The 25,882-nt window shown below is 38.4% G+C and overlaps 1 protein-coding gene across 1 annotated transcript in view; it reads right to left on the reverse strand.

The window, feature by feature from the left end:
• The window catches only part of FAM124B (family with sequence similarity 124 member B), a 48,786-nt gene extending 27,571 nt beyond the window's left edge, over nt 1-21,215 (reverse strand). Inside the window, exon 1 of the mRNA XM_072617978.1 lies at nt 20,797-21,215. The gene's annotated coding sequence lies outside the window, so the exon portion shown is untranslated. The remainder of the gene's footprint in view (nt 1-20,796) is intronic.
• Nucleotides 21,216-25,882: the final 4,667 nt, after the last annotated feature.

Consider the following 25,882-nt stretch of genomic DNA (forward strand, 5'->3'; position numbering starts at 1 on the left):
AGTCCCTGTGGAGGGTCTCCAAAGTTCAACTTAGAAACTTCCAAGCTGCATATCTCTTGGTTTCCTTCATCTTATAGGAATGGCAGTGTTTAAAAAATATAAGAACTCTCAGGAATACGTTGCTACCTGCTATTGACTGATCCTATCTGACCACAGTCCAACCCCTATGGTAATTTCCTTGTAGATGCCTTTTCCCTGTCAATCTTACTTTGAAACTTAATACTTAAACTTGATAAAAGAGCCAAAAAAATACTCATCGACTTAAATAGTTCATATCATAAAGGAGCAAAACCACTCTTCTTTCAGAATTTTGTCTGTTTTAATTACTGTTGTTCACTGGATTTCAGGTTCAAAAAGAAAATCAATTTAAATGTTAAATATTTTCCCTTAGAGACTTCTACATATCTATTGAACTCTCCTGGGATGGGCAGCCATGAATAAGGTGTGGAATTTAAGGAGTTCTGAAATACTCTTTTTTGGTATAGATGACTTGATTTTCTAGGTCTTTTGGCACAGCTTTATTTTTCCCCCTTTAATACTGCCCCAGATTCTTCAGGCACTATGAGACTGGCTAACACACAGGTGTCTGATTAAAAGCAGCAACTTTCCACTGGAAACTCTAGAAATTTAAACCAAACCATATCCTTCATCTTCCTCTCCAATCTAAAGTTTAAGAGTACAGATTAAAATAGTAACAACTCTCTCTGCAATGTTGGATCAGATATCTAATGTGCTGGAAACTAAATATAATATTGATCTTAGTACCTGTTCCATGGATACATGTGGGATCACTTCACATTGGGTTTTGGAAAGTTTTTTTTGTACATTAGTAATGAAACCCCCTTGGAAAAGATCTAAGACAAGACTACTTCATACCAATTCTAGACTACAGTAAAACTGGAATACACCAAGATTCTAATGTAGCTTTGAAAATACCAGTTTTGGTCTGACAGATTATCCATCCCTCATGCCAGATAGGTGGTAATCATACTTGAGAACACTGTTCCAATTGAAGATGCCCAGCCTATTTCTGGAATTTTCTCCCCAACTGATACATTTATTTTTACATATAACCATTTCTGGGTTCTTTTACTTCAGTCCTCCAAGAATTTGTAGATCCTTCAATGTTGGTGTATTCTCTTTTAGTACAAATCATAACTCATTTGTGACTTAACAAATGTCCTTCAAGAGTGACTATGGCCACTGTTTTGTGGTAGCAAAGAATCTAGAAACAAAGTGGATTTCCCTTGATTGGAGAACTGACCATATTGTGGTATATAAATTTAGTGGAATATTAATTCCACCATAAGAAATGACAAGAATAGGGCATTCAGAGAGCCAGGCAATGTTTGTGCAAATTGAAGGGCAAGGTAATACATGGAGGAAAAGCAGTAAGTTAAAGGAGTATATAAAAGGGTGTTTAGATTTATGAGAATGGGAATAAGGGAGGGATTGCTGGAAGAGGGGGGAAGGTGAAGAAATAGGAGGGCAAGGTAGAGGGTAGAAATAAATAGAGGAGTTAGGAAAGATAGGAAAAAAGAGATATGCACAAACATAAAAATAAAGATAGGAGTAGAATCTCTTAGGGAAAGTATATGTTTATGTATGTATGTATATATATATGTATGTGTATATATATATATATGTGTGTATGCATACATCAATACCTGTATATAAATATGCCCATGCTCAGTTGTAGCCTTGGGGTGGTGGGTTGGGAAGAGGAAGAAGGAAAAAGAACAAAGTAAAAAGCGTACAGAGAAGATTAAAGAAAACCTTCAAGGAAGCAAAGAAAAGTTGGACAGCTTTCAGCATATGTACAGTATGTAATATATAGGCTTTCTTGAAATGGAAAGTTATTACTATATATTCTGAATCCCTTCCTGTGTTCTGCTGTGTACACGACATGTTTTTTTCCTGTTTTATATTGAAGTTTAATATTTAAGATTATATTTCTTTTTCTTTTCTTATGTATTTCAGTTTTAGTATTTGTCTAAAATATTTTTTAAATTGTGCACATTAATGTACAGTGAAAAATATGCAGAACCAGTAGAATAATACACATAGTAACTACAGTCAAGTGAAAAAAACCCCAGCACTGAAAGGTGGCCAGTCTCTGAACACTGGCAATGACAATTCCTGATCTAGAAGATTCGATGATGAAACACTTGTTCCTCCTCTCTATGGAGAGGTGGGAGACTGTTGTGGCAGCGAGGGCATTGCACAGATCCACAGATGCAAATGCTGTGTCAGCAGGTTTTGCTTAAATGTTTTCCTTTGTGACAAGAAGGAGTTCAACGACAGTGGATGTTGTATAAAAACAAAAGATATCAATAAAGCTTTTTAAAAACAAAGTAAAATCAGCCCGTACAATAACAACAAATAAAGGCTCTGTTCTGTGGTCCCAAACTTCCGGGCTCTGTGGCCAGCTTGGTGATGGCCCATTCCTGCTGTTCCGCAGACTGTCACAGAAGCATTTGGGGGAATCCCTGATTCTCTTGCTAAGGCACCACCCACGTAGCTGGATATGTGAACTTGGGTCCTTATGAGGGGTCATGAACCTTTCTGGGATGCCAGAGTGAGCACCTCTGACTGATCCCCAATGACTGGAGCTGGCTGACCCAGGAAAATGGAATCCTGCTAGAAAGTCTGCTTCTCTCTGTAATATAGGACAGGAGCTGAGAAGAAATCATTCTGTTCTTCCATTCTGGACCTTTCTCTTTACATATTCTTTCTGTCCTTAGGACATCTCCCAAGAGAAAGAAAGGCAATGAGAGTTTGCGTTAAAAGTATGTGACCATGGGAGAAATGCTTGTCTACAGGAGTCTGGTTGTCTTTTTCTGCCTGAACCTTGTGAGTTGTTTAGATAAGTTCGTTCTGAGAAGAATGAGAGATTTCTATTCAGTAGTCCCACAAAATTTTTACCTTCTGAGAGGAGTATAGTGAATGTAATGTACTACATGAGAGGTTTTTTATTTTCTATATTTGCTTATGTACTTGCATCTTATGGAGTTTCTATGGTAAAGGAAATAAACTCTCTTTTGCCTGATACCCATATTGTACATTGAGTATCTTTTCTGGACAGGACAGGTTATCTCCATATAGGAATTACCTAAACATGAATCATACATAAGTTTTCCTTTATATATTTCCCTGGTGTTACTCTGGGTGGTAGAGCCACAGCCAGAGAGTGAAAAGTCTGATTTGCTCCACTGGGGTCCAATACCCCAGGATTAAAGATAGATCCCCTTGTGAGAGTCAATCACCAAACCTATACTGAAAGCCTTTCTGTTTTGGTAGGACTCCCAGAGCTCACATTCTGGCTTTGACTCTCAAGGATCACTCCACATCATGATGAGGCATGGGAGTAAGACTTCCTTAGAGACTTTTAATACAGAATTCCTGTATGCAATGCTAAATCATGGGGGGAGAAAGAATCATAGAGACCACTCCATGAATATAGTGAGCATTTAATTAGCATATTTTCTCTTATAGTTAATAGTATTCCTGAGGGTCCACTCAAACTGTACTTGACAAGCAAATAACATAAGCAACCAATAGCACAAGTGGCAATTATACATATATGAGACACACATACAGGCAGTTCTGGTATAGCACTTGTTTTGTAAATGTGAATTTATTACAATGCAATTGATATATTAGGGAACAATTTGAGTCTAATGTGAATTTTGCATTTGCCTATGTGGTTTCATCCATGAGAAACACTAAATGAATGTAGAAAATTATGCCCAACTGAATTGAGCCACATAGGAATGCACAAAATGTACATGCATCCACTTTAAATATCTACCAGCTACCTGAGTTAACCACATGTATTATTCTGCAAGGTTGTTTTTGCTAATTTTTTTAGAATTTGTGAACTTTTCTATTGACAATAACAAAAACCCACTCATTTAGCATCCCAAACACGTCTAAGCATCCTGGTTTAAAAAGTCAAGCAACACATGGAAAAGGAAAGCTTAAAGTGTTGAAAAGAAGCTTGAAATAATAAAAGTTTTGAAAGGAATGAGTAAACATGTGATATCTCTCAAGCAATAAATGTAAAGGAATCCACATCAGAGACAATGTTGTAAAAAAAATAAAAGAAATGTATATGGCTAGAATCTGACCTGACCCTATTTTTCCCATAAGCCCCGTGGTTTTTATGTGACTTTGCACAGTAATTTTTTGGAATACATGTATAGCGGGACTAGAATTTCAGAAGTTCAACATGTCATTCAGTCAACAAGCTTTTATTAAGGAAGGACTTAACTGTGTGCTAGGCATTTTGCTAAGCAGTGGGGGATACAAAAAAGGGAAAAAATCCTTTCCCTGAACTGAACTCAAGGAGTTCACATTCTAGTTAGGGGAGATGATGTACAAACAACTATGCATTTAGGAGATATATATATATATATATATATATATATATATATATATATATATATATATATATATATATATATATATATATATGTATGTATACATGCATACATATATAAATGTATGTATCCACACGCGTGTGTGTGTATACACATATATATGAGAGAGAGAGAGAGAGAGAGAGAGAGAGAGAGAGAGAGAGAGAGAGAGAAGGTAAGAACTGGTGGTGGGGACAGGGGAGGGAAAATACCTCCTAAAGAAGCTGGAATTTGATCTGGGCCATAAAGGAAGCCAGAGAAGGCAAGAAGCAGAGAGCTGATGGAGTTGAGCATTACATTCATTTGGGATTGTCAATGAAAATAAACTGAATCAGAATTTGGAGTGTCACGTGTGACATGTAGACCAGTATAGTGGGATTGTAGAACGTATGGAAGGAGGGAGTAATACTTAAGAACACTGCCAAGATAGCAAGGGACTAGACTTGTAAAGGCAGAGGATTTTATATTGGATTCTTGAAGAAATCGGGAACCACTGGAGTTAATTGGAACTGGAGTGGGAGCGAAGAAGCAGTCACACCTGTGCTTTGGAAAAATCACTTTAGCAGATGAGTGGAGAAGGGATTGGAATAAGTAACTTACAGTTGTCTCTGCCAGCCAAGAGACCAAGAAGTCTAATGAGGTAACAACCTAACCTCTAATCCCCACCAGGCTCCCTCAGCAGCTCCTCCCTCACTTGCCCTGAGTTCTTGCAGGGTAATACAATAGGACCCACAAGTTTGAGCTCTGAGATCAATTTTCTAGTTGCTGCCATAGTTTCTGACAGCACACCTTGCCCCTGCCTTCATGCTACTATTCTGTGACAACAAAGATTCTGCCTTCCCACCCTGTCTAAGGAATAGTGAAGTAGAAGTGTGACTCCACTACAGTAGTGATAAACCAGAGAATTAAGGAATAAAGGGAACTGGGGCTGGGGTTTTGGGAAGGACGCAGTACAAAGCCTGAAGGAAAGGGAGGAGGGTGAGACAGCTTTGAGGTCCAACCCTGGAGATTCACCATCAAAGGGAAGGAGTTAGAATGTGAGCAAAAAAAGATAATTTACCAACTATCTAGGAGGAAGAAAACTCAGTTAAAAACCTTGACTCAAGCAGATAATCAACATTGAAGATATAATTACAAAAAGATGGTCTAGAAAACATCTAAAAGAATCCAGATTTCTCTGAAAAAAAAATTGTATGACAAAGAAAAATGAATCAACACTAGATGAGGCACAGGACTCTGTGGATTCTCAGGAGAGTGTGGAACCAGCAAGATGGTCCCAAAGGGTTCAAGAGAGAAATAAGCACCATGTAAACAAAATTTAGGGGTTGCACAGCATAAATATGTTGCAGAATAGAAAAACTTGAATTCACAATGGTGAGTGTCTCTAGAGGAAGAAAAGATTTAACAACTAATTGGAAATGCAAATACACAGGAGTAAAGGACAATCTGTAAGAAGAGAAGCAAAAAGAAATTATATTAATTTTATTTAATTGTGTTATTTATACTTTATAATATGTAATATGATATATATTATAATATTTAATTATATTAAAAGAATACATGATCTGTACAAGCAAAACATGTTGATATTGAAGAAAGGGTGCAAAAGGGACAATTGAATTATCATGTATGTTTGTGTTCATCCTTCGTTGCCAAAGAAGACCATGCCATCAGAGAAATAATGACATGACTTGCACTTCACTTTGTTTTTGAGTGAGAGGGGTGTGCAGGTCACCAACCTCACTTCTCCTTCAGAGCCATCTGAATCCAGTGACCAGATATCCAGAAGAAGATGACACATAAAAAAAACTTGAACACTACAACTCAAGAAGTAATACAAGAAAGCTGCCCAGAACATCTGAACATAGATGAAGTGTCAATTGAAAGAAGTCACATGTTATCTCTAGCAGGCTGTTGCAACGTTCCAGCCAAGGGGCAACTAGGGCTTGCAGTAGAGTAGAGATTGTGTGAGTGAAGAGAAAGAATATTTATCTATTTTTCTATCTATCTATCTATCTAGTCTGTCTGTCTATCTGTCTGTCTCTTTATAGGTTTACCTATTTTATTTACCTGTCTATCTATGGTCAGTCTATCTATCTATCTGTCTGTCTGTCTGTCTATCTATCTATCTAGTCTGTCTGTCTATAGGTCTATCTATTTTATTTACCTGTCTATCTATGGTCAGTCTATCTATCTATCTATCTGTCTATCTATCTATCTATCTACCTGTCTGTCTGTCTGTCTGTCTGTCTATCTATCTATCTATCTAGTCTGTCTGTCTATAGTTCTATCTATTTTATTTACCTGTCTATCTATGGTCAGTCTATCTATCTATCCATCCATCTATCTATGTATGGTCAGTCTATGTATCTATGTATGTATCTATCTATCTATTCATCCATCCATCCATCCATCCATCTATCTACCTATCTATCTAAATAGATAGGTAGATAGATAGATTAGATTGATAAATAGATATGAGAGGTGTGAGAGTAGAAATGATAAGATTCAACAAGAGATTAGATAAATAGGGTGAATATAAGGGAGGAGTTAAGGATAGCATGGGAAAGAACATAATATGGCTTTGCTTATGTTGTTGCCCCTTGTCTAGAGTGCTTGACATCTCTCTGTCCAGGTACCAAGCAACTCTCACCTTCTTCAGAAACTAGATTTCCTGTTAATCTAAACTTCCCAATCTTCCCCTACCCTAAATTCCCAAAGTGCCCTGAGTCACGTACTTTTGCCACTTTCCTAGGATCGTAGTTTTAGATTGGAAATCGAAGACTGTGGGTTTGCATCCTGCCTCTCTCACTTCCAGCCAGCTGCCTCTTGTTATTATATTGATTTTCGCTCACTAATTATTCCTTACAGTTTTATTTTGTATCCCCAACTAGATCACGCACTCCCTAAGAACAAGGACCACATCTTATGTTTCTTTGGCATAAGCTTTGGACATATATGGTGGGCACCCACTAAGTCCTTGTTTTTTGACTGAATTTCATACGATATCAGATGAATAAAGTGGGCTTAGGTGAGAAGGTCAGCTTGGTTAATAAATCTTAAAGACCCTGCTATGGACAACAGAAAAAGGAATCCTGGTTGGAGAAAAATGTTCAGTCCTCTCTTCTCATTTCTGGCATTGTGAGTGTGTGTGTGTGTGTGTGTGTGTGTGTGTGTGTGCGTTTACACGCATACAAGTGCATCTCTTGCTAGTTTCCTGCAATTATCAGATGTCCCCCCAAAATCATTTGTAAAGTACTTTAAAGAGCTTTGACTCCTAATATAAACATAAATTTCCTGAAGGATAACCTGAGCTAGGGTTTTTTGATTTATTTTAAGTAAGACTCGAACAGGCATAACAAGAAGTTACAGGATCTGTTTGACTAGACATCACCAGGGTGAAAAGAGAAGCCTGGCATTTCAGAAGGAAGACAAATGACTAACACTGAGCATGTTTCCATCTCTTTCTTTCTCTCCTTCTGGATCACAGGATTTGGATCATAGGTAAAGAGATGAAAGAGAAGGTGGAGATCACTCCATCCAAGCCAACTCTCTTGTGTGACTGGTGAGAAAGAAGTCAGTCAGGGGTAGAACTGGGATTTGAACACAGAATCTCTGACTCCAAGGTCCAATTGCTACTGGAGCTGGAAGAAAGCTTAGAAATAACTAAGTCTAACACCTAGTCCCCTCCTCCCACCCCTATGCCCCACCATTTTATAGATGAGAACACTAGTTCAGAGAGGTTAAGGCAGGAGCAGAATCAGGATTGGAACCCAGGTTTTCTTACTCCCAAACTGATGCTGTCTCCACTTACTTTCTCACCCTCATGAAATGCATTTTGATATTCAGACCTTTCTGTTTATGGCTTGCTGGTTTATGTTTGAATGGGAATGTATATTATTTGTTTGGTTGCTGTTCAGTCATTTCATTCGTATTTAACTCTTTGTGAGCCCATTTGGGGTTTTCTTGGCAAACATACTAGAGTGCTTTGCCATTTCTTACTCCAGATTATTTTTACAGATGAGGAAACTGAGGCAGAGTTAAGGGACTTGTCCAAGGTCATACAACTGTAAGTGTCTAAGGCCAGATTTGAACTCAGGAAGATGAGTCTTCCTGATTTGAGACTTGGCACACCATCCACTGTACCACTTGACTGCCTCAACATGTGTATTATTTAGTTTGAATCTACAAAATTATTTTGTTATGATCACAGAGAAACAATAATTTGAGGAGAACAAAGGATTTTTGCCAAAATATATGTACATTTGGTTCATGGATCACTGATTTACAGATTTCCAAACATATACATATATAGCTTGAATGTGCCAGTTAACACTGACCCTTTTTTTGAGTTATGATCATGATGACCAAATAACTGATTTTCATACTTTTTCTTCACCTAGAAATCTTTAAGATGAAATGAAGACTTTCAGAATAAACTATAAATGCCGCAAAAATGACATGTTTAAGCTCATGAACAGATTCATTGTGTAGGGATGGAAAACCTGGAGTAATAGCAACTTAATATGTTTAAATTATTTGATTAATCAGTCTGATAAGGCAGAGAAGATCACTTTCTGGTAATATTATCCAGGAACTGCTCATAGATTCAAGTTTTCTCCTTCCATTCAACAGTAAACAGCAGAATCACACATAATCTAGATATACATTCCATGACAACATTCCCTCCACCTTGGATTTGGTACCTTTTTAGATAGAGTATTTTGCCTCTGATATAGCTTTTAGGATGGGGGCCATGTAATAGCCAAAGCTCTTTACAAAGAATTTTGCAAATTCTTATACAGAATTTGCTAACCATGAGCCATGATTCACAGTTAGCAAAAGATGAACTGGGGCAGGGGGAAGGGAGATCTCTGCCTCTCTCTCTCTCTCTCTCTCTCTCTCTCTCTTTCTCTCTCTTTCTCTCTCTCTCTCTCTCTCTCACACACACACACACACACGCACACACACACACACACACACTCAAATGAGGGGAAATAACTCCTATATTTGCATTACACAGAATTAGAACTGAAAGATGTGTATGTATGTATACTTCTAAATTGCTTTTAACATGTTTCAAAACCCATTCCAAGGCTGAAATACTAAGCTCCCCAAACTCACCCCTGGTCACTTAGACATCCCTAACCCAAGTCATTAAATGGATTCTCCTCTTTCAATGTCTGTTAGTACTATAGCCTACCCCCACATTGTTTCCATACCCTTCTCCAAAATAAGTCATCCATGGCACATTATTCACCAAGTATGGTGCCACAAGGCAGTAATTTCTGCTATTGAGGACGCTGAAGCTGCTGGATCATATGACTTTTGAAGCTGTGAATAGCAGAGGGCTAAAGCCAAATGGGTGATGACACCAAACTTGCCCCAATATGGAGAGCCCACAGAAGCTGAGAACCACCAGGCTGCCTAAGGGGAGGTGAAGCCAGAGTAGAAACAGAGCAGGTCAAAGCTTCCCAGTCAGTCACTGGTGGGGTTTGGCGGCCCAGTCTCACAACAGAACAAAAATCACAATGTTCTCAACCACACAATCTACTTTGCTACATTTTGCTAATTTTTTTTTGTGCTAATTTTTGCTAATTTTGGTGACATGGCATGCAATTTGTAGTTATGCAGTTCAGGCTCAGAGTTCAAGCTTATCTGGCTTAGCATATATGCCTAATTTTTCTTCTTAGTTTCACACAATGGTTCAATCCCCCACCCCCATCCCCCATCAGTTATTCCTTTCCCTCTACTACGGTCCGTGAGGAAGAGAAAGAAAACCTTTATATACGGTTTCTAGGTAATATCTTTCCTTCTGATTAGCACCTGACAATCTAGGCTGGTTGTTCGCCTGCCCTCCTGAAATCCTCATCTAGAAAACTACCCACAGATGCCACTACCATTCATGCATATTGAATTGAAGTGCTATAACAATATGAACAACCAATTTTCAGAGTTTATTAGGCGTAGCAAGTTATTGCCCTGAAGGTTATATTGTACTGGGATCAGTTCCTGGACACAGATGAAAAGCTTCCTGGATGGACCCTAAGGTGGTCTCAGTGACCAAGTCTTGTTGCTAGCTGGAGTTTGTTCTCCTACCCATTCTGCCTTGATCAATCTGGCTCTAGAAGTCTTGTCTGTTTTCCTAATCCACTGTTAGCCCCACCCCCAACCCCCAGCACCAGTCCCCAGTGTGCTCTTTCCTTAAGCCTTCCTTGTACACAGCAATATCCATGAGAGGCTTTTCAACCAGCTTCCCATTGACGCTGTGGGCCTAACAAACACTTTTCTCTTTTTAAACGAAGGTTCTTTATTGCCTTCACTAGCCATGTCATAGATCCTTAACACTGGAAAGGACTTTGGACATTATCTGGACCATCTATTTCATTTTACAGATGACACCAGAGACCAAGAGTGGGCTAATTGTCTAAGGCTAGGGGAGTCTAGATTTGAACTCAAGTCTTCTGGTTCATAGTCCAGAGCTCTTTTCCCTACAAAATGTGTGTGTGTGTGTGTGTGTGTGTGTGTGTGTGTGTGTATGAGTGTGCATGTAATATATTTCTTCCTCACTCTACCTTCCTATAATATTTCCCTTAATCCTGTTGGCAGAAAAATGATAAGCATAGATACTTTTCAAGCAATTGGCCCAGGTATGATTCCAGAGCAAAACAAGTGATTTTTGACAGTCAGCATGATATGGTGGATGGGACTCTGGACTTGGACTTGGAAGACTTGAGTTCAAAACCTGCTTTAGAAACTTACTGACTTTGTGACCCTGGGTAAGTCAGTTAAACTCTCTGGGCCTCAGTTTTCTCAACTGTAAAACAGGGGATCTTCTAAGGTCCCTTCTAGTTATAAATCTATGGACTTATCTTTTTCTCCTCATTCTCTCCAATTCCCCTTCTACTTCTCTTTTACAATTTAACTATAGATACAAACACAAAACCAAAACCACTGGCCCTCAGGAAGATTCCATTACTTGGGACAGAATATAGGATGGAAAGAGTTAAAGATAGTCATGAACATTAAACTCTCACACATCGTCTTAAGTAGTGAACATTGAACCAGTGTTGTCTTGTCACCTCCACTACCAAAAGTACAGATGAAATTTGGAAATATACCCAAAGAGCAGTAAAACTGTGTATACCTTTGTACCCAGCAATACCATTACTAGATTTATACTCCAAAAAGATGAAAGATAAAAGGAAAGGGAAATGTGCCAAAATATTTATAGCAGCTCTTTTTGTGGTGGCAAAGAAATGGAAATTGAGGGGATGCTCATCAATTGGGGAATGGCTGAACAAGTTGCAGCATATGATTATAATGGAGTACTATCATGCTATAAGAAATGATGGGGGGGTGTTCAAAAAAACCAGGACAAGACCTATGTGAACTGATGCAAAATAAAGTGAGAACTGGGAGTGCTATAATGATGATCAACCGTGAAGGACTTGACTACTCTGATCAATACAATAATCTAAGACAATTCCAAAGGCTTTGATGAAAAAATCCTCTCCATCTCCAGAGAGAGAAGTGATGAATTCTGACTGTAAATTGGAGCATAATTTTCTCACTTTATTTTTTTGGCTTTTTGGGGGAGCAGCGTAATGGCTGACATGGAAATATTTTCATGATTTCACACGTATAATTGGTATCATTTTGCTTACCTTCCCAGTGGGTGGGGAAAAGATGGGAGGGAGGAAGAGAATTTGGAATTCAATTAAAAAAAGAAAAGAATATTAAATAAATAATGTTGTTTGTTTTTTTTAAAAGTCAAACAGTGAGCAGGGGAAAAAACGAACAGATGACATTCATAAGGTAACTTTTGTCTTGAACAGAAAGAACTCCAATTACAATGTGTTGTGTAAGCATAGTTGTGTCAGTGAATGGATGTGTGTTAATGGATGTTATTGATTGTACAATGAGATATATAAACTTGAATTTAAAAGTATATGTTACCTACAAAAACTAGGAAAAAACAATGAGATCTTCTATTCAAAAACTAATATTATCTAGAAATGAACCTAACAAGACATACATGAGGCTTATAAAAATACACAATCAATAAACATATTTTAAGGATCTACTGTGCACCAGGCACTGTGCTAAGCAGTAGGGATACAAGAAGAATCAAAAGACCATCTGTTCCTGCCCTCAGGGAGCTCACAATCTAATAATGGGTCAGATAACAAATAAACAAAAAATGTACAAACAAGCTACATACAGGATAAATAGGAAGAAGAGAAAAAGTAGTGGAAAATATGTCAAATATCAGTAAATATCTAACATCTAAAATATTCAGACAATTGACACAGATTTTTAACACAAATGCCAATTTCTCAAAATTAAAATAGTCAAAGGACATGAAGAATAGTTTTCAAAAAGACTACAAACCCTAAATGGCCACATGAGAAATGCTCCAGATCAATAAGAGAGAAATGAAAGCTAAAATAACTTTGAAGTTCCATTTTACACCATGCAAAGTAGCAAAGGTGAAAAAAGAGGTGAATAGTCATTGTTGAAGGGATCATTGGGAAACAGATGCACTGATCCACTCTTGATAGAGCTGAAAAGTGATCCATCCTTTCTGGATTTCAATTTGGAATTACTCAGGAAGCATAATTAGTTATATTTTCCATTTCCCCTTTGACACTGTAATCCCACTAATAGGCATAGTCAAAAAGAAGTCAAAGGTAAAATAAAAGGATCTAGTATATTCCAAAATATTTACAGCAATACTCCTTGTGGTAGCAAAAAAAAGGAAATAAAATGGAGGCCCATGGATTAGGGAATAGTTGGAAAACAGTGGTATAAAAATGTAAATATGGCATTATTGTGCAGTATGAGGCATATAAGTAATTTAGAAAAATAAAGATTTGCACGAACTGATGCAGAGTAAAATCAAGAGACTAAGAAAACTACACACACATACACACACATATATATCCATGTATGTGTATATATGTATGCATACATAAATAATGACTAGAATAATGTTAATCAACAGTTTATTAGTTGAACTCTGAATAATGGAAAAATCCATGGAAATCCTGAAAGACAGGTACTGAATAAAACCTCTTTCTTTATATGAGACAAGTCAGGGGTTACAAGGACAGAATATCATATACATTATCTGACACTTTCTCTGATTTGGATTTTTTGCTTGTTTTCTTTGGCACAGGGAAGGGTACAATCTGGAAAGGGGTGCAAGCAGGAAATGACTGTCTTAAAAACAAAAGACATTAGTAAAACATATTTTACAAAATAAGGAGTAGATTGTCTATTTTAGAATCAATTTTTTCTTACTGAATAAAGTTATCCCAGTGACCTACCTCTGCAGCAAACACACCCAATTGTTAAAAATTTAATGGGAAACTTTGTGAACAAAAAATTTCATTGCTAATGCGTGGTTCACAAAAGCATGCTGATAGTCAAAAATTTCCATTTACTAAAAAAATAATCACACCAAAGTTCACATCCTCTCTTGTACAGTGCTTTCCTTTACGGAAGAGATGTGTTTCACAGCTGATGAGGATCATTCCTGTGGTAATGACTTGTTTCCTCTTGCACAGTGAGATGAAATGGTAATAAAGCTCTCCATGATTATTGCAGCAAGACAGAGCTTTTACTCTATTGTTAGAAAACATTTTTTGCAAGACTTAGAATCAAATCTCTAAGGAGAGTTTTAAAAGGGACTTCATGCAGTCCATATTTATTTATATTTATTTTTCTCAATTACATGTAAACAAGATTTTAAAACATTTTTTAAAATTTTAACTCAAATTCTCTCTCTTCTTCCCCTCCCTGTCCATGAGAAGGCAAACCATTTGATATAGATTATACATATGCAGTCATGCAAAACATATTTCCCTATTGGCTGTGCTACAAAAGAAAACACAGACCAAAAAACAAGAATAATAAAGTTTTTTTTTAAGGTATGCTTCAATCATGCAGTCCATATTTAATAGAAAGATGCCAATGACAAGAAAAGAAGCATGTAGCAAAGAATTGGTCAATAAAACAACTTCCAGATCATGCATACACTTAGCTCAATCTTATGCATAGACTTGAGATAGCTATGGTAGGGAACCGCCATAATTGATGTTCAATCTTAATGGATCTTCCTGGGATAATATGATTTAAAGCTTCAAGGGACCTTTGAGATTATCTAATCAAAGAATATCAAGATTGAAAGGACTATCATAGATCATCTCATTTAAATTCTGAGCATACATCCCCTTATGGGAATCTAACAAATGGTCATCCAGACTTTGCTTAAAGGTCTCCAGCATGGGGAAATGCATTGTTTCCTGAAGTAGCCCCTTTCAGCTTTTGAATAGCTCTAATCCGTAAGAAGTTCTTCTTTACATCACGCTTAAATCTGCTTCTTTTCAACTTTCAACCATTTTCTCCATTTCTCCTCCTTGAGCCAAGAATAAAAGTCTGTTTTCTCTTCCATGTGACAGGTTTTCAAATACTTGAAGATAACTATCATGTCACTGTGGACCCACAATTCCATATAGGTCCACACCTCCAACTCTTCTTCAGCCTAAACATCCTCATTTACTTTGACTTATTCTCATATGGCCTGATATTCAGGTCATTTTTCTATTCTGGGTTCCCCTCTCAACACTCTCCAGTTCATCAATACCTTTCTTAAATGTGAGTCTCAGAACTGAATACACAATATTTTGGGGTTCAGGGATCCTGGGCTACGTATAATGGGGTCTGAGGAAAGATGGTGGTCAAAGTGGTGGCCTTCCTGCTTTACCTAGGCTGACTTCCCTATTCTCTAGGTGTCAACTGGTTAGCAGTTGGTGGGGATAATTTAAATTCGCCAATTTAAGGTTGTAGGAAATAATTTCCTATCACTTTTTCCCAACAACTCTCTAAGACCTTAAATTACAGAAGAGTTGTCAGTCTGACCACCAGTCCTCCTTTCAGTCCAGTACTCACAGCCAGGTCCTGTGGAGAAAGGGCCAGTTATTACCATCAACTGCCAATCAGTTGTCACTCAGAGGATAAGGAATTTGGCTTAGGTAAAGCAGCAAGGCCACCACTTTGACCACCATCTTTCCTCAGACCCCATTAGAGGTAGCCCAGGATCCCTGAACCCAAGATCCTTTGGAATAGCAAAGCTTACTCAATGTCCATAGCTATCATCCTGGAAAGAAACCCCTATGGAGATGTAGCCTGGCAACTGGTCCTGTGGGTGCTACAGCCACATCTATTGAAGACCTCCAAAAGAAAGCTCTTGCCACCAAAGTTCTTGGTATTTATCAAATGGTTCAATATCAGAAACATGCTTTTATCAGTAGAAATAACATTAAGAAGAGACATTACCATCTGTTTTGCTGCAGCATCCTAAGTACCAATAGGACTATCCCATTGGCTTTGCATCTGAAACCCTCCATGTGTATTCTCTCTCCAATTAGAAAGTGAGCTCCTTGAGAGAAGGAACTGTCTGATCTTTTTTTTTTTTTTTGTATCCCCTCTGCTTAGCACATTTAAATGCTTAACTAGTGCTATTCATCATTCATTCACACTGGTAGAGAGAATTTCCTTACTAAGAATTCCCCTACCTGAAGTTCCATATATCAATGGAATCATAGGTTGGAACCAAAATAACATGGAAGAAAGGTTACATTTGCTTTGTTTGACCCCAAAAGCCAGAAATAGTGACCAGAGGTGGCAGTTGCAGAGAGGTAAATTGAGTCATGATATAAGGGACAGTTTCCTAACAATCTGATCTCAAAAATACAGCGGGTTTCCAGTGGTACACTTGGGAGGCTTCTCCTAGAAGTCTTCCAGCAGAGTCTGTATGACCAGCTGCCATGATGATTTCTGTTCAGCTATGGTTCCTTTGGACCCTGAGTTTCTGTCATTTCATGACCAGAAACCCAAGTAACCAGAATTTGGGGCTCCTAGCCATTCTGATTAAATAAGGCTTTAATTTGTTTTCTTCAGCATAAGTCTACATCATGTATATATGGCAAGATCATGCTATAGATATGGTTTTATGAGGAAGGAAGAGTTGACCAATTGAATCAAAACTGAAAACAAAGTAGAGGTGATTTGAAACAGAAACACAGGAGAGATCCTGAAGGATAACCAGGAGCCTAACATGTGGCTGCATCTTATCAGATACAGGCATACCTAAGCAAGCTTTCAAAAGAAACGTTTTAATTTAAACTTTCAATCTTATCAGGTTTTTTTTCCCCTTATGCTGAGCTGAATTTCCATACCAACTGGAAAATCCCATAAATGCACCAACATGTCAGTTTTTTGTCAGGCTTTCATTACCATCACAAGCTAATTATTTTTAAAGGCATAGGGATCATAACTACAGGATTATTTAAATAGCTGTAGCTCACATAAATGCGATGAAATATGATTTCCTAAAAGCTCTTACCTTCAATTTTTTTCCCCTTAGCAATAATGAACAGTTTTCCAAAAAGAAAAATTACAAATGAAGCTGGCAGGGATATCAATGTGTAAGATGACAGAATTATAATCCAAAAATTTCTTGGACAGGGTAAGTTAATGATTTAAAACTAACAGGAAGAAATTTTAGTGATAAAAGTAAAGTCCTTGCTTAGGTTCAAAAAATGAATGGTAAAAATAGAAGGTGGGGGATATTCACTTGATTTAACAGGAGTTCACATGGAAAATATTTAAATTTTTAGTAGCTTGTCTCAACATGAGACATAGAATGCATATCTATAACTATCAACCTATATATTTATCAAAACATAGTTGCCAAAACATAAGTGAATATCACCTTAGGCTTCTTGAATAAAAGTAAAGTGCACAGCATAAAGTTGCCCTCCACACTGGACAATTCACATTTGGAATATTATGCTTTTTAAGAGAGACCCTCACAACTGAAGCTTATCCAGGGAAGGCAAGCAGGCTGGTAATAGGTATGGAAATCATGTCATACATGGAATGCCATAAGGACCTGGGGATATTTAGCCTGAGAAAAAAAGATTTATAATGAAACACAAGCATTTTCAAATATCTGAAGAGTTATCATGCCAGAAAAAAGACATTTTGTAGGTTTCCAGAGGGCAGAAGGAGGATCAGGGGAGAAGGAGGGAAAGTTTCAAGGAAGCAGATTTTGGCTCAGTTAGTGTTGTTTTTTTTAATTTTAAAGGAATGGGCTGCCTTTTGAGGTTAGTGAGCTCCTTTTCAATGAAATTGTTTTAAATAAGGCTGGCTGGCAACTTACTAGGAGTATTTTATAGGTAATTCCTGTATTGGTTGGAAGATTAAACTAAATAGCCTCTAAATTCCCTATCAATTCTATGATTCTCTGACCTTAAGTCAATATAGAAATGATTTTCTGCCTTGTTCTTCATACCATTAATATATAAGGTTGAAGATATTTATAAATTGGAAAGCAATGGGTTTGGTTTTTTGGTATTTTTTGTAAAATAAGGAATCATTTTGAACTTATTTTCCATTAATGCAATTCTTATTTTCTTTTCTATTCACCTCTTCAATCCTACCAAAAAATGGGACATGGACTTTAAGACCATTTCACAATTGTCTACTTAATCCCTTAATTCAGCAACTAGAATTTTTCATTTCTCAGCACCATATCTATTCATGTTTGTTCAAAATACAATATTCAGATGTCTACTATGTGACCTTGAAGTTAACCTCTTATTGCCTCAGAGGTCAATTAACCTGTCTATACCTCAGTTTCCTTATCTGTAAAAATGAGGGAGTCTCAGTAGATGGCTTCTAAGGTCCCTTGATCCTAAGTTCTTCCATCTCTTAGGACTAGACCATTACTCATGCTGTTCATTGCACTTCTCTTCCTCTTTTCCTTCCCACCTGTTGAAAACTCAGTTTGAGGCACTTCTCCTATACTAAAATTTTCCAGATATATCCCTTAGATTCTGTTGAACTTGGGTTCAGTCCTACCAGCACATTGTCTGCTAACTTTCTTGTGCATTACCCCAGAATCCTTATAGCTGGTTCCATGCCATGTAAGTTTTAATCACTGGAGTTTATACAGTAGAATTCATTATAACACTACTCACCCTGGAGGACTAGGGAATTCAGACTAATAGTTTTAGTTACCTACATGCTGAAAAGACTCATTTATAAAGTGGATTCACTTAGGAAGTGATTCCACAGAGAGGAGAGACTACAGTATTGTAGCAATGACTCTTGTATATGTATATATTTAAGTGTATTCCCTTTCTCATTTGGACTGAAAGGTCCTTGAGGACAGCTTCCAGTTAATATTTCATTTTCTACTGTGCCTACAGTAACATAAATTTCTCTACTCAGTAATAGTTAATTAATGAATAGCAAGGCAAAATCAGAAGCAAATAATGATAAAATGGGCTTTGCAACAAGATGCTAGCACAGTGAAGTGGAAAGAGTGGGAGTTATCATCGTATGTGGAATCTTAGGTGCTTGGTTTGAGTCTTGGCTTTGCTATTTCTGTCTATGTGACCTCAGGCAAACCACTTCCCCTCCATAGTCATTAGCTTCCAGGTCCAGAGTCTGTGTTGTGGCAGTAATGAGACTGGGGTCAAATTTACTGAAGAGAAATGAACACTCACATGTGGGGATCTTGCTCAATCTTTATTTCCTATGATGTGAATGTTAGAAATCATTCACATTGTCATGTTTGGCTAGTTGTTCAACTGTTTCTCCATTTAAAGAGGCTTCCAATTTTTCCATTGGCTCAGTAATTACCAAGATTGCTTCCGTATTCTAGGTCTAATCTGCAGTCTTAGATATCTGTCTTTGGGCCTTCACCTTGAAATAGATAGCTTTGGATTTTCTTTAGAACTTGATCATGCTTTAATTGACATTTCCTTGCTACTCAACCTTTTTACTCCAACTCTTTCTTATTAATTAGCTAATTATTTAATTAACAGATTCAGAATATCATATTGCTTTCCCCCTTCCACATTTTCACTTCTACCAAGGCTATACTGTAGGGAATTCTTTTCAGAATACATTTTTCTGGCCACTTCCCATTAAAACTAATTGCTTAAAGAATGAATAAATAAATATCATTTTGAAATTATTTCCCATGCATTCTCTTCAATAGGTTAAACTATAACATTTACAGAGAAAGCCTAATACAGTTTTATTATTTTTTTCAAGTATTGAGGTATTTGTTTTGTTTGTTTTTAGTCAAAACCATTAGGTTCTGAGGACCCTTTTACACTGTGGTTTCTTAAAAATCCTCCCCTTTGTGGTCTAGTCTTGGAACTCACCACATTGCTCAAGTAGGTTACCCTCCAAACATTCTGGTCTTTAAAAGTGGTCAAGCAAAACAGATCCATACATTGGCCCTATCTGAACATATGTGGTTCATTTTGCAATCTCCAGTCCATCACTTTTCTGCCAAGGGGCTGGAGGCCCTTTTCTTTTCACTCTTTTGAAGTCATGTCTGGTCAGCTCCTGAGTTCTGAAGTCTTTAGAAATTGATTTTACTTCTGTTAATCTTAAAACTGGAAGGAATTAGAACCTATAATTTAATTAGGGAGTTATATACCTGGGCTCATAGTCAAGGATTGATAGACAGCCCATACAAGAACATTGGAAACCTCTTGGAAATTCAGTAGGAAGCAGAAAATCATCATTTCAAAAGTTTTTATTTTTTGCAAGTGAAAGGGCAAATTTCTTAAATACTCAGGGAACGGAGATGAATAAAAAGTAAGGTTGCCAGTTCCCATAGTTACTTCAGTGTCGTTATTTGAGCTAACGATACAAACAAGATTCTGATCTCTGCCCTTTAGTGACCAAATCCATTCATTCTGTTGCAGAAGGGAACTGGGAAAAATCAAATGTCCAGTTATAAAAAGTTTCTCATCAAAGTAACTGGGGATATGTTGAAAGGAAGGAAGTCTCTTCCGCTACCGCTAATACATTCTGGCGGTGTGCGTTTGAGGGGTAGACTTCTGGAAGAAAACACGGGCACATTTGAAAAAGAAAGAGCCCGAACAATCAAGAGGCACTGCTGGCAGTAGTCTTGCCCGAGACAGCATTGACTTTAGAGGCAGAGACTCTGGGCTGGAAACTCCTGCTCAGCCACTTGAGTGACCTTGGGCAGGTCTCCTGGACTCTCTGGGCTTCAGTTTCCTCATCTATGAAGTGAGGGATTAGAAGCAGATGACATCTAAGGTCCTTTGCAGATTGGGAGTCTAATGAAAGTAGAAGCTTCTATTGAGAGAAAAACTGGAGAAAAGATCAAAGAGGCAGGCAAAGGAGAAAGATGCCCAGAGACAGCCCCAGAGAGCTCTAACTCCAAAGAGAAGTGCGTCCCCATCCCAGTTTGGTAAGACAAGGCAAAGCCCCTCGATCTGCAGAGGCAAAGTCCTCGTCTGCCGGCCAAACTCACCTCGAGCCCGCTGGACACGCAGCATCTCCCTCTCTGGAGCTGCTAGCGCGCTGGAATTCTTCGAAAGGAGCAACTTTCCAACATAATGCTGAAGCAGCTCAGAGCCAGGACCGAAGCCCGGACTTCTCTGCCAGTGATGATGCCACGGACCTGCTGTCAAGCCGCTATTCGGCTGGCTCAGCCTGGAGCAGAGCTTCCAAGGGACCCAGTGTTTCGGAGGCGCCGGGACCTGGGGGCTTGCGGGGCTTAGGACCAGCTTGGGCACCCGGCTCTGTCCACCTGGGGTATGGAGTATAAGCCCCCGCCTGTTCTACTCACACTTACCCACGCATCTTACTGCCTCAAGGGCAGAAGACACGCAGAGTCCGGGCGTGAAGTCCCGGACCGCTGACCACTCCTGGGCGCAGCAGCCGCTCCCAGCCTGGCCTCCCGGGCTCTGTTAGGTTTCCACCCACCACGCCTGAAGCTCCTCCCTCTACAGAACAGATCCGCCCAGACCTCGGCCAGAACTGGACAGCGGCTCACTCCTCCTGCCAGACCCAGGGAGGGCCTGGGCAAGCACAAGACCGCAGATCTCTTACTGGCTTCACCAACCCCTTGGTGGGTCAAGGTCATTTGGGGCAGCGCAACCCCCTGGACTGAGCTGGAGGTTGTCTGTTCAGGTACCTGACTGTCCACCGCCCTCGACTGACCCTGCTGATCTTTGAAACTTGGGAGTTGGAAAGGAAAATTAGTATGTGCTTACCCATAGCACTGATTACCACCGGTCCTCAACAATTGAGGGATTTTGAAAGGAGGTAAAAATAGTTCTGGATAGCTCTAGGGACAACATAACAAATCCGAGAGGCGGTAGTACAAGTTTTACTCTCATTTTTACAGATGTGGAAACTGAGGTTGAACAAGCAAAAGAGAACACAAAACCAGGTTTTGAAGGAGGACGGTCCGTGTTTGAATCTCACAATTCTCCTGGAAATTTTCCTCTTTTCTTTTTTCTCTATACCAAATGCATTTATAGGTGGGAAAAGGATGGAATTTAGATGCTTCCCCATTTTCCATGTTTTTTTTCCTTGCTCTCCTTTCTCTCTATGTAAAATAATCACTATTACTTTTTCCACATAACCTTCCTCCCTCTACAAAAATGTCCCACATTGGGAAACCTGCATGTTGTGTGAAGACTCCTGAACTCTAAGTCAAAAGAGAATTCAGAACTTATACAACTGTTTCCTCATCCATAAAGGCAGGATTTCTTCCCTTATCTATCTCATAGGGTTGTTGTAGGAATCAAACAATAATCATGTGGGGGGAAAAAGCCCTTTATAAACTATATAAAGCGTTATAAAAATTATGGCGCTAACTTCTTTTAGTCACATCACTTAACTGGTAAGTAATTTTTCAATGGCTTCACTGCCTACAGGTGAAAGTCCAAACTTCTTGTCTAGCAAATAAAAGCTAAAAATAATCTGACAATTTTCTAGCCTTATTACTATGTATGTATTCATCCTCCCTTGCTGAAGAAGACCATGCCATCAGAAATGATGACATGACTTGCACTTGACTTTGTTTTGAGTGAGGGAGGGCTGTGCAGGTCACCAGCCTCACTTCTCCTCCAGAGTCATCTGAATCCAGTGACCAGATATTCATCAGGATGACTGGAGATGATCCAGGATGAGGCAGTTGGGGTTAAGTGACTTGCCCAAGGTCACACAGCTAGTGAGTGTCAATGCCCTATTACTACTCCTATATAGAATCATCTAATGAGATGGAACCTTTCCCTATTCCTGAACATTTTTGTGTTTGTATTTATCTTCTTAGCATATGGACTATTGGTGCCTGACTTGTGGTAGAATATCTGAACTTTTCTTAGTCTGATCAGCCATAGTCCTAACATACTGTACCTTGACTCCAACAGAGTGATGTTATTTTTGGTCCTATTCCAGAATGAAGGAAAACAACCAACCAACCAACTTATCTCAGCAGTTTTATACCTATCTCTACTTTTAAATATTTTTATCCCTCCATCTAATCAATGTACAGTTTACTGGAGGCTCACTTCTGGTATGATATAAATAGTGCCCTCAATGATTTCTTCCTCTCCAGAGCATCTATAGCATTTTGTAATCCCTGACACTCATTTGTAAACAACCATGCACTGTATGCAGCTTAGAATCAGATTGTATTCCCCAAAATCCTTTGGAGTACCTTCCCAGGGCAATCCAGAGAAATCTATTTGGTCAGTAATATAAAGAATGCATAGCCTAAATTCTGAGTTCCCAAAACAAAGGACTCTGAAGGGTAGGAATCAGACAGTCCCAAGGCCATCATCCTTGATTCCTCTCATGGCTCTGCTTCAGACTTTCTGGACTTTGCAACAATACCCCAATATAAGTACTTTCCCCTTTCCTATCAACTCCCCATTTTTCAGCTTCCTTATATATTCTGTCATCCTCATTAGAATCTTATCTCCTTGAGGGAAGGAACTGTCCTTCCTTTTGCTTGTGTAGTGAGGCTATCCCACACAAGTAGCATGGAGGTGTCATGTTGTGGCTCAAGAGAAGCACAGTAGACATCTCTAAACTCTTCTTCCCCATTCCCCCACCCCACCCTTAAAGGAAGGCTTTGCTTCCTGCCAGGAGAGAAAGCAGGAGGTTGGAGCCAAAAGTTTAGCACTCTGCTTTCCTGAGAGAGGGAACACCAGGCCAAAATGATATCTTTATGCTTCCTTAAGTATTATTTGTCTAAGCAATATGATTTTTGGGTTTAGGCCAAACTTCTGATCATATTCCTTAATGAAGGAAGCAGAACTCCAAATTTTATATTCAAGGCTTGTCTTTTTTTTTTTATTTTGTAATGTTTAACAGTCACTGCCATACAATTGTGATTTTATCCCCCCCACCTACCCCCCACTCCCCCCCTCCCTCCCCACGACTGCATACAATTCTGTATAGATTCTACATATACTTTCCTATTGAGTATATTTTCACTATAGTCATGCTATGTAGTCAGACTAAGATAAATGAAAGAAATCGTATAACAAATCAGAACATGATACACAAACACATACACATACACAAACATGATCTGCTACAATATGTGAGTGACTTCCATATTTCTCTCTCTGAGTGTGGCAGGCATTTTGCCTTGAGATCCTCCATTGGGATTTTTTTTTTTTTTTTTTGGTAAGAAGTTCTTGTGTTATTACAAAAATCTAAGTCTACCAGAAAAAACTCTCACACACTGTGGTTGTTGCTGTGCATAAAGTTCTCCTGGTTCTGCTCCTTTCACTCAGCATCAGGTCATATAAGTCCTTCCAGGCCTCTCTGAAGTCTTCTTGTTCATCATTTCTTATGGCACAATAGTACTCCATTACATTCATATACCATAATTTATTCAGCCATTCCCCAATTGATGGACATCCCCTTGACTTCCAGTTTTTGGCAACTACATAGAGTGCTGCTATAAATATTTTTGTACATGTGGGACCCTTTCCCATTTTTATGATCTCTTGGGGATATAGTCCTAGTAGCGATATTGCTGGGTCAAAGGGTATGCACATTTTTGTAGCCCTTTGGGCATAGTTCCAAATTGCTCTCCAGAATGGTTGGATGCGCTCACAGCTCCACCAACAATGAATTAGTGTTCCAACTTTCCCACATCCTCTCCAGCATTTATCATTTTCTTGTTCTGTCATGTTTGCCAATCTTATAGGTGTGATGTGGTACCTCAGAGCTGTTTTGATTTGCATCTCTCTAACCAATAGTGATTTAGAGCATTTTTTCATATGATTATAGATAGCTTTAATTTCTTCCTCTGAAAAATGCCTGTTCATATCCTTTGACCATTTATCAATTGGGGAATGACTTGTATGATTGTACATTTGGATCAGTTCTCTATATATTCTAGAAATGAGGCCTTTATCCCCGAGCTTAGCTGTAAAAATTCTTTCCCAATTTACTACATCCCTCCGGATTTTGGTTGCATTGGGTTTGGTTGTGCAAAAACTTCTCAGTTTAATGTAATCAAAGTTATCCATTTTGCATTTCGTAATGCATTCTATCTCTCCTTTAGTAAAGAATTCTTCCCTTCTCCATAGATCTGATAAATACACTATTCCTTGCTTCTCCAGTTTATTCATGGTATCAATCTTTATACCTAAATCATGTACCCATTTGGACTTTATTCTTGTGTACGGTGTCAGGTATGGGTCTATGCCTAATTTCCGCCACACTGTTATCCAGTTTTCCCAGCAATTTTTGTCAAACAATGAGTTCTTATCCCAGAAGCTGGGGTCCTTGGGTTTATCAAACAGAAGGTTGCTATATTCCTTGCCTACTGCATCTTGAGTGCCAAGTCTATTCCACTTGTCTACCTCTCTGTTTCTTAGCCAATACCAAGTGGTTTTGATAATTGCTGCTTTATAGTACAGTTTGAGGTCTGGTAGCGCTAGGCCACCTTCCCAAGCATTTCTTTTCATTAGTCCCTTTGATATTCTGGACCTTTTGTTTTTCCAAATGAATTTTGATATTATTTTGTCCAGCTCTAGAAAGTAATTGTCTGATAGTTTAATTGGTATGGCACTAAATAAGTATATTAATTTGGGTAGAATTGTCATTTTTATTATATTAGCCCGGCCTACCCATGAGCAACTAATGTTTTTCCACTTACTTAAATCTGACTTTATTTGTGCAAAAAGTGTCTTGTAATTGTGTTCATATAATCCCTGGGTTTGTTTTGGCAGGTAGACTCCTAAGTATTTTATACTGTCTACCCTAACTTTAAATGGGATTTCTCTTTCTATCTCTTGCTGTTGGACTTTGTTGCTAATATATAGGAATGCAGAAGATTTGTGTGGGTTTATTTTGTACCCTGCAACTTTGCCAAAGTTGTTTATTAATTCTAGTAATTTTTTACTTGAATCTCTGGGATTCTCTAGGTAAATCATCAAGGCTTGTCTTGAGGCAATAACAAAGGAGAAATTTAAGAAAGTATAGATGGGAGAATATATATATATATATATATATATATCAGACAATACAGAATAAAGATGCTCTCCCTTTGCAATTGAGGTAATAGCCCAACTGAGAGAGAG

This window comes from Notamacropus eugenii, chromosome 6, assembly GCF_028372415.1.
Source record: "Notamacropus eugenii isolate mMacEug1 chromosome 6, mMacEug1.pri_v2, whole genome shotgun sequence".
NCBI classification, from domain to species: domain Eukaryota; kingdom Metazoa; phylum Chordata; class Mammalia; order Diprotodontia; family Macropodidae; genus Notamacropus; species Notamacropus eugenii.